General features: G+C 46.3%; 1 protein-coding gene across 14 annotated transcripts in view; it reads left to right on the top strand.

Moving 5' to 3' along the window:
- The window catches only part of LOC113809654 (uncharacterized), a 258298-nt gene that overhangs the window by 85076 nt on the left and 165722 nt on the right, over positions 1-7500 (top strand). Inside the window, exon 1 of one of the 14 annotated variants that reach the window (XM_070113575.1) lies at positions 6232-6367. The exons of 11 other annotated variants lie outside the window; for them this stretch is intronic. The gene's annotated coding sequence lies outside the window, so the exon portion shown is untranslated. Of the gene's footprint in view, positions 1-6231; positions 6368-7500 lie in introns of those variants that run through there. 2 more of the 14 variants (XM_070113573.1, XM_070113566.1) reach the window with 2 other exon arrangements.

Raw genomic sequence — 7500 nt, 5'->3', positions numbered from 1 at the left:
AGCCTCTGCAAAAAAGAAGGAAAAAAAATCCATCATACACACACCTTCACGACTCCTGGACGACTTGTCCTCCTCTGTCCACAACCTGAGACGACCCCCTTTCCTCTTCCCCTCCCCCCTCCCCATCTCCCTCCCTTCAAGCACGACCTAGAGGTGGAGGGGTTAGGGTGGAGGAGGAGAGGAAGGACTCGAACCTCCGATGGCGTTCGTTTAATCTGATTCCCCGTCTGATCAATTAGCCAAAGCCCCTCGTTGGAAAAAAAAAACGAAAAAAAAAAAGAAAAAAAAAGGACCCTTCAGAGGCAGCATACATCACGGGGATGCCAGATGTCACCTGCGAGTTTTTGGCCCGATTTGGCACAGGCAGAGAGATCATCGAAAGGCGTTATCAACAGAGCATATCAAGGTCGCCTGCTCGCCTTTATGCTTCAGTGATATACTATGGAATTATCATTTTTTTCCCTGCGTTATCTTCGTCTCTCTCTCTCTCTCTCTCTCTCTCTCTCTCTCTCTCTCTCTCTCTCTCTCTCTCTCTCTCTCTCTCTCTCTCTCTCATTCAGTAATGCTTTCCTCTGTCTTGTGATAATTTTCCTTCGTTATCTCTTTTTCTTACATGTTCATTCTTTAACCGATATGTCTTAACCGAAGGTGGGACATACTTGTCCGGATCTTGTACGAAAAGGGAAGGCATTTATATTAACGTGATAAACAAACAGAGAGAGAGAGACAGACAGACAGACAGACAGATAGACAGACAGACAGACAGACAGACAGACAGATAGACAGACAGACAGACAGATAGACAGACAGTAGAAAACCTACACGCTCTCACACCAGCAAGCAGGCAGCAGGCAGGCAGGCAGTCCAGCAAGCAGGCTCCCTTTCCTAATGTGGTCCTCCTGCTCGCTGTCCACTTCATTAGCGTATTACTGAGCATCGGCAGCAGGTCCGCCTCCACGCTGAAGGTTAAGCGTCTCGAGAACACACGAAGAGTCTCACAATCTGGATGAAGAAATTCGTGCGTGGGGGGGGGGGGAGGGGGAAGGATGCGTGTGTGTGTGGGGCGGGGGGGGGGGGGGCTGTGTGTGTGTGTGTGTGTGTGTGTGTGTGTGTGTGTGTGTGTGTGTGTGTGTTTGAGTGTGTTTGAGAGAGAGAGAGATACAGAGCGTATGTGCGTGTGTGTGCGCGCGCGTTTCCCATTCCCACTGTTATTATCTGACTCATGACCAAATGCAGTCGGCGTGTGTTCGTGTCGCCCCGCGAGCATGATTTGTATTCGCCCTGCACGCGGAACCCGCCATAAACCCTTACGGTCGAGACGATAGCCAAACGCAGCATTACCATCTCCCCGATGTTGTAAACGATTCGTCACCCGCAAAAAAAAAACCTCGCTAAATCTCGTCCTGTAGATCTATCGACTGGTCTCGCCAACACCGCGTCCGATCTCCCTCATTGGTTAAAAAAGACACGTAGGAAATCGCCAATGAATGAACAGGTGCGGCGCCGGCGGGAGGCAGGGACGCCGGCAGTCAGGTCTCGAGCACAACCCGGCGGGGAGAGAGAAGGGCGCGCTCGGCTCTCGCTCGGAGGCTGGCGTGAGATCTCCCCTGGAAACAGACGGCGGAGGACGAGGGCGGGCCAGGCAGCCGTGGCCAAAGGTGCGGGGGGGCGTCTGTGGCCAAAACACGTGAGAGAAAAGAGACGGATAGAAAATGGAGAGGAGTGATAGATATAGAAAATGATGAGTGATAGATATAGATAATGGAGATGAGTGATAGATATAGATAATGGAGATGAGTGATAGATATAGAAAATGGAGATGAGTGATAGATATAGAAAATGGAGATGTTAATAGAGAACGCTGTGTGATAGGTATAGAAGAGATGAGGTTAGTAGAAAACTCTGGGTGATAGATAGAACGGAGAGTTGGAAGATAGACAAAAGAATTTAAACAAAAAGGAAAAAATGTAGACAAGTACGCAATAGACACAGACACGGCAACAGACTTCGAAAATAGACTCTTAACATCAACACAAACACACAGGAAACAAACAAAGAAATATACAACAATAAATTACAAAGAAAAAAAAGAAAGTGAAAAAGAAAGAAAAAAAGATAAAAGAGTATATATACATAAATACATATACACACAGTCTTGCTTCCCTCCAGTCATGAATGTCTCTGTCTCTCCTAGCCCCTTGCATGTGCCTCCATAATTGCTGTTCCAGGAGCCTCTTCTTGAAGCCGCCTGGACGTCCTTCCAGCGGCATCTCTTGTACCTGAAAGAAGCCAATTATTCCGTAACTGTTGCTGCTCTCATTACGTACTGGAGAAGTGGAAGGAAGAACACGAGAGACTTCAGGAAAACTGTTTACGTCGAGGTTTTTTTTTCTTTTCTGGTGGGTCAGGGAGCGCCATCTTGGATATAAGGTTGATAAGGCACAAACTCAAAGTAGAAATTAAAAAAGAAAATGATAAAATAATTAGCAGTAAATGAGAGAAAAAGTCGAAGAATTGAACCATCGAAGGGGTCTATCCTTCTGGTTTTGTTTTGTTTTGTTTTGTTTTGTTTTTTATATTGTTCTGGATGCTTCTAACTGTCCTCTCGGGGTTCTCGTAAGCTCGCGTAGTAACACAACGGTCACCCTCTGTCCTCCCTCTCTCCCTCACTCCCTCACTCCCCCACTCCCTCACACTCACTCACTCATTCATGCATTTACTCACTCACTCACGCATCCACATATTCGCTCACTCACGCACGCACACACTTCTCACTCACTTACTCACGCACTCACTGTTATTCACTCACTCACTTACTCAATCATTCACGCACTTACTCAATCACTCACGCACTCACTCGATCACTCACGCACTCACTCACTCACTCACTCGATCGCTCACTCACTCACCTTGTTCTCCTCTCCTCTCACTCCCTCCTTCCTGGTTTTCCCCGTCCTCTCTCTCTTTCTTGTTCTCTCCCTCCCTCACTCCTCTCCCCACCTTGTTCACCTCTCCTCTCTCTGCCTCCTTCCTCGTCCTTCTCTCCGCTCCCTCCCTCACCTTCTCCTTTTCTGGTTCTCCTCTCCCCTTCTCGCCTCCCTGCCTCCTTCTTTGTTGTCCTGTGCGCTCCGTCCCTCTTCCCACCTCGTCCTACCCTCCCCCAGCTTCCTCCCGCCCCCTCCTTCCTCCCTCCCCCTCCTTCCTCTCTCCCCTCCTTCCTCTCTCCTTCCTCTCTCCTCCTCCTTCCTCTCTCCCCCTCCTTCCTCTCTCCCCCTCCTTCCTCCCTCCCCCCCCTTCCTCCCTCCCCCGGACAGCCAGCCTCGTCCGCGCCGGCCTGAAACTCGTCCGATTTTTCCGACATAATAAATTTCCTTGGCGACAGCGGACACCGGCGACGGAGGGCGCGGAGGGAGGGAGGGAGGGAGGGTGGGAGGGAGGGAGGGATAGGAACCCCCCCATCTCCGCAGACGCCTTCTCCTCCTCCGCAGACGCCTCCTCTTCCTTATTCTTGAACTGAAGGACTCCTAAAAAATGACAAGGATACGAAGGGAGCGAATCTGAAAAAAACACAAAAACAAAAACAAAACGAAGCGATCGAAATATATATATTTTTTTTAGAATTTACTGACGTTTGTTTTGTCTCTTGACATTCCTCGGGCGAGCGAAGGTTAACAGGATTTAAATAGCAGCTTCAGCCTGTGCAGATGACAGGCGGGGAGGTTGGGCGTCTGAGGCGCTTCACGGGCGCTGAAGCGAACCGAATCCCCTCCCCCTCCGCCCTCTTCTTTCCCAGTGGGCGTGTGGGCGAGATAAGTGGGCGCCGCTGAGGACGCTTCGGGGTGGATGGGTACGCAGGGGAAAGGCTGGGTCGACGCTGATAGGCAGAAGTGGGCGGCGACGATGGGTGATGGGTGGTGGGTGGTTTCTGGTAGGTGGTGGGCGGTGGGTGGTGGGTGGTTTCTGGTAGGTGGTGGGCGGTGGGTGGTTTGATGAGGAGTGCTGAGTGGTTTGTATCCGCGCGTATATACAAACGCAAACACACTAACGCGTGAACAAATCTAAAACGAAACACACCCACTGTTAGAAAGAAAAAAATCACACTGACTACTGTGTTTCCTTCTACGCCTGTGCGAAACCACTAGGTGGATATCAGCTGTTCCTCTGCAGTCTGAAAGGAGTGTCTGTGTCAGCGACAGAGAGAGAAAAATCGAGGCAGGCAGACGGGGAGACCGAAAGACAGAGGCAGGAAGACTGAAGACAGAGGAGAAGGCAGACAGGGAGACTGAGAGACATATAGGCATGCAGACAGGGAGACTGAAAGACAGAGGCAGGAAGACTGAAGACAGAGGAGAAGGCATACAGGGAGACTGAAAGACAGAGAGGCAGTCAGACAGGGAGACTGAAAGACAGAGAGGCAGGGAGACTGAAGACAGAAAGGCAGACAGACAGGGAGACTGAAGACAGAGAGGCCACGTTGAGTACTGGGAAGTATGAATGCTAAACTAGCTGGAAACTCGCTCCGCGGGGTAAAGCTGCTCCCTGGACAGTGTGGGCGAGTGGGCGGGTGGGTGGGTTACGAGGGGGTTGGGTGGTGGGCGGCAGGTGGGCGAGGCAAGTAATAATAATGCGCGCTGAGGGTCACACTGACGTGGGCGAAGAAGTGGGGGGGGGGGGGGTGAGAGGGAGGGAGGTGTGTTAACAAGATGGCCAGTTGTGTTAAGGTGTTATAAGTGTCTTGATGCTGCAGCTGATCGGTTGACGGCGGAAAAGAACACTTGAACGGATCCAGACTTTATAGGTGATATTTCTGATAATATTTTTTTTCTTTTTACTGATCTTAGATTTGGTATCTCCTTTACATTTATGGAAATGAAATAAGAATTCCTATTGATTCCTATGTCGTCTCATCATTTCTTTTACGAGATGGCTCCTTTCCTGGTGCAAAATTGCGTCATCACTTCCCGCGCAAATATTGAAAAGGCAAACACTTCCTTGCTTGTCCTCCATTATGTCAACCTCAGACTTTTTTTTTATCTAAGAAAGGAAAGTCTTGAATTTCATATTTTCTTCGATCATCTCTAGGTGTGTTTTATAAAATCTATTTGACAAAGAGAATGACTATTTTTTACTTGTTTTGACTTTTGACACGTTTATTGAGACAAAAGAAAAATTGCATCTCAAAGGGATGAAGTAACTTAGGTTAACCTCATCCTTATCATAATAAGCCCCTATGTAGGCTTACAATTCACATACAAAAGTTAGGTATAATAACATTTAAAATTACATACTTAGATTATAAGAATACTTTCGACTCGGCTAATGAAGTGGGTTAATGATTTAACTAACTGCAGATGTCTGATAGAAAACAAATTAAACACTCTGTATCTTTTACTTTTGATGCGTGCGCCCTTGGGAATAATTCACATAAAACAACTAATATATTACACGAAAGCCTAGCACTCAATATCAATATAAAATGTATATTCCAAATCTGATAAATTGGCAGAAACACCTCAGAGAAGAAAATCGAGAGCTAACGTATTATTCCGTCAAAACCAACAGGATCAAATTCCTCTTTCGGGTTCTTGTACCGCGAGCGTGAATCCATATTCATGTGTGTACAGTAATTGTACCCTCAGGAATAAACGCTTCCATGGCTAATTCGCGTTTCCGTCTTCATCGGCTTTCTGATCTAATTTTCTAGTTATAATAATAATCAAGAAAGCGAAACTAAAACGAAAAGAACGCATTGATAGGGATAGTTTTTTTTTTTTCGTAATGCGAGAGAGTCCGGGAGAACGCAAGGGGATCGTAGTAACCGATATCCGGTGATACACGAACACACACGCGAACGCCGCGGATTTGTTTACTATTTTAGCTGAGAAGGAGAGCACCTCCTTCACCTCCCTTCTCCGTTTCCCCATTTCCCTCCATCGCCACACTTCCTATCAACTCACGCAGATTTTGAAGGAGAAAAAAGTAAGTTTGCGAATGTTATAATACACAAAAAAAGTCCAAAATTCCGGACGTTCCAGCCAATTCCATTTCACTTCGAACGTGTTCTTACGTTGACCTGAGGAGGGCGAGGCAGGGGGGAGGAGCCAAGGCGGACCGGGGATTGTTATGACGGGCTGCCGGGTGGGGCTAAGGGGGTAGGGGGAAGGGGAAGGGAGGGTGGGGGGGGGGAAGGTTGCGGTGTAGGGGATCCTGACGGGAGTTGTGGTTCGGTGTAGTGTGAAGGAAGCCTTGGCGGTGGAAAGGTGTAGGTGATCGGAGGGAAGACCGTGGTTACAGGATCTCGGAAGTGATTTTGACTTGTTATTATTTGTGTTCTGCGACGCGCTGTGGTGGGATTGGTTTGAAATTGGTTAGTATGAATCGATTCTTGTGTCTACGGAATGTTACGATTGTGTACTTAAATCGTGTGTGTTATTGTATATGGAAAGTCAAGTGTTTGGTCCTCTGTGCCCGCTAATGGAAGATAAGTGCACGCTATTTGTTTGTAATTCGACCTGAAACATGTATGTATATATATGTATGTATATGTATATATATATATATATATATATATATATATATATATATATATATGTATATTTTATTCTTATTCTTATTATTTTTAAGTGCATACTCATTTTTTGCATTTTCTTTCTGCGTACGACGTCAGTGATAATTTATTCGAGTATTATTTGTTTATATTTTAATGAAAACCAGATATCAACCGTTCCTCCTTCCGGACACGAAGAATGAACCTCCGAACCAAAAATCTTTTCCTCGTCGCCCCCTTCGTCGAACATTCTCTCCGCGGCTTCGACAACCCCCGCTATTTATGGCCGTGACGATAAGCAAGCAATTAAGTTGATTCCCAGCCGCCCACGCTCATTAGGATAATCAAGTATGGGAGGGCAGTGCCAAGCAGAAGGGGCGCGGGACGGACAGGAGTTTCGGAAGGGGCGCTTTGAACTGTAATTAAAAGGAGTGTCCGCAGTTGCTGTAACGAGGCTGAACACCCTGTAATCAGAGGAAGTAATTGCGAGTGATGTAAATCTATGGTTGGGTCATTTGTATTTTTATTATTATTATTATTATTATTATTATTATTATTATTATTATTATTATTATTATTATTATTTATTAGGGTTGTTGGATTCGGGTGTTAGGAATGGCCGAAGATAAGGAGGTGGAAGGAAGAAGATGAATAACTGAGAGGAACTGAGAGAGAATGAAAGAATGAAATGGGCGGATATGTGAGTAGATGAGCCGAGAAATACAGATAAAGAAAGGTAAGAGGTAGAAAAAGAAACAGAAAAGGAAAACGGATTATCATTTGTTAGAAGGAAGATATATAACCGAGAGAAACAAATGTCCTAAAAAGAAAAAAACTTTGAAGCAGATATGTAAATAGATCAACAGAAAAAAAAAATCCGGATAAAGAAAGTAAGAGGAAGAAAACAAAGAATCAGAAAAGGGAAATAGGGATAATCAGGAAGAAAGAGAGAA

Source organism: Penaeus vannamei, chromosome 34 (assembly GCF_042767895.1).
Source record: "Penaeus vannamei isolate JL-2024 chromosome 34, ASM4276789v1, whole genome shotgun sequence".
Lineage (NCBI taxonomy): Eukaryota > Metazoa > Arthropoda > Malacostraca > Decapoda > Penaeidae > Penaeus > Penaeus vannamei.
This window is presented reverse-complemented; position numbering and strand designations above follow the sequence as displayed.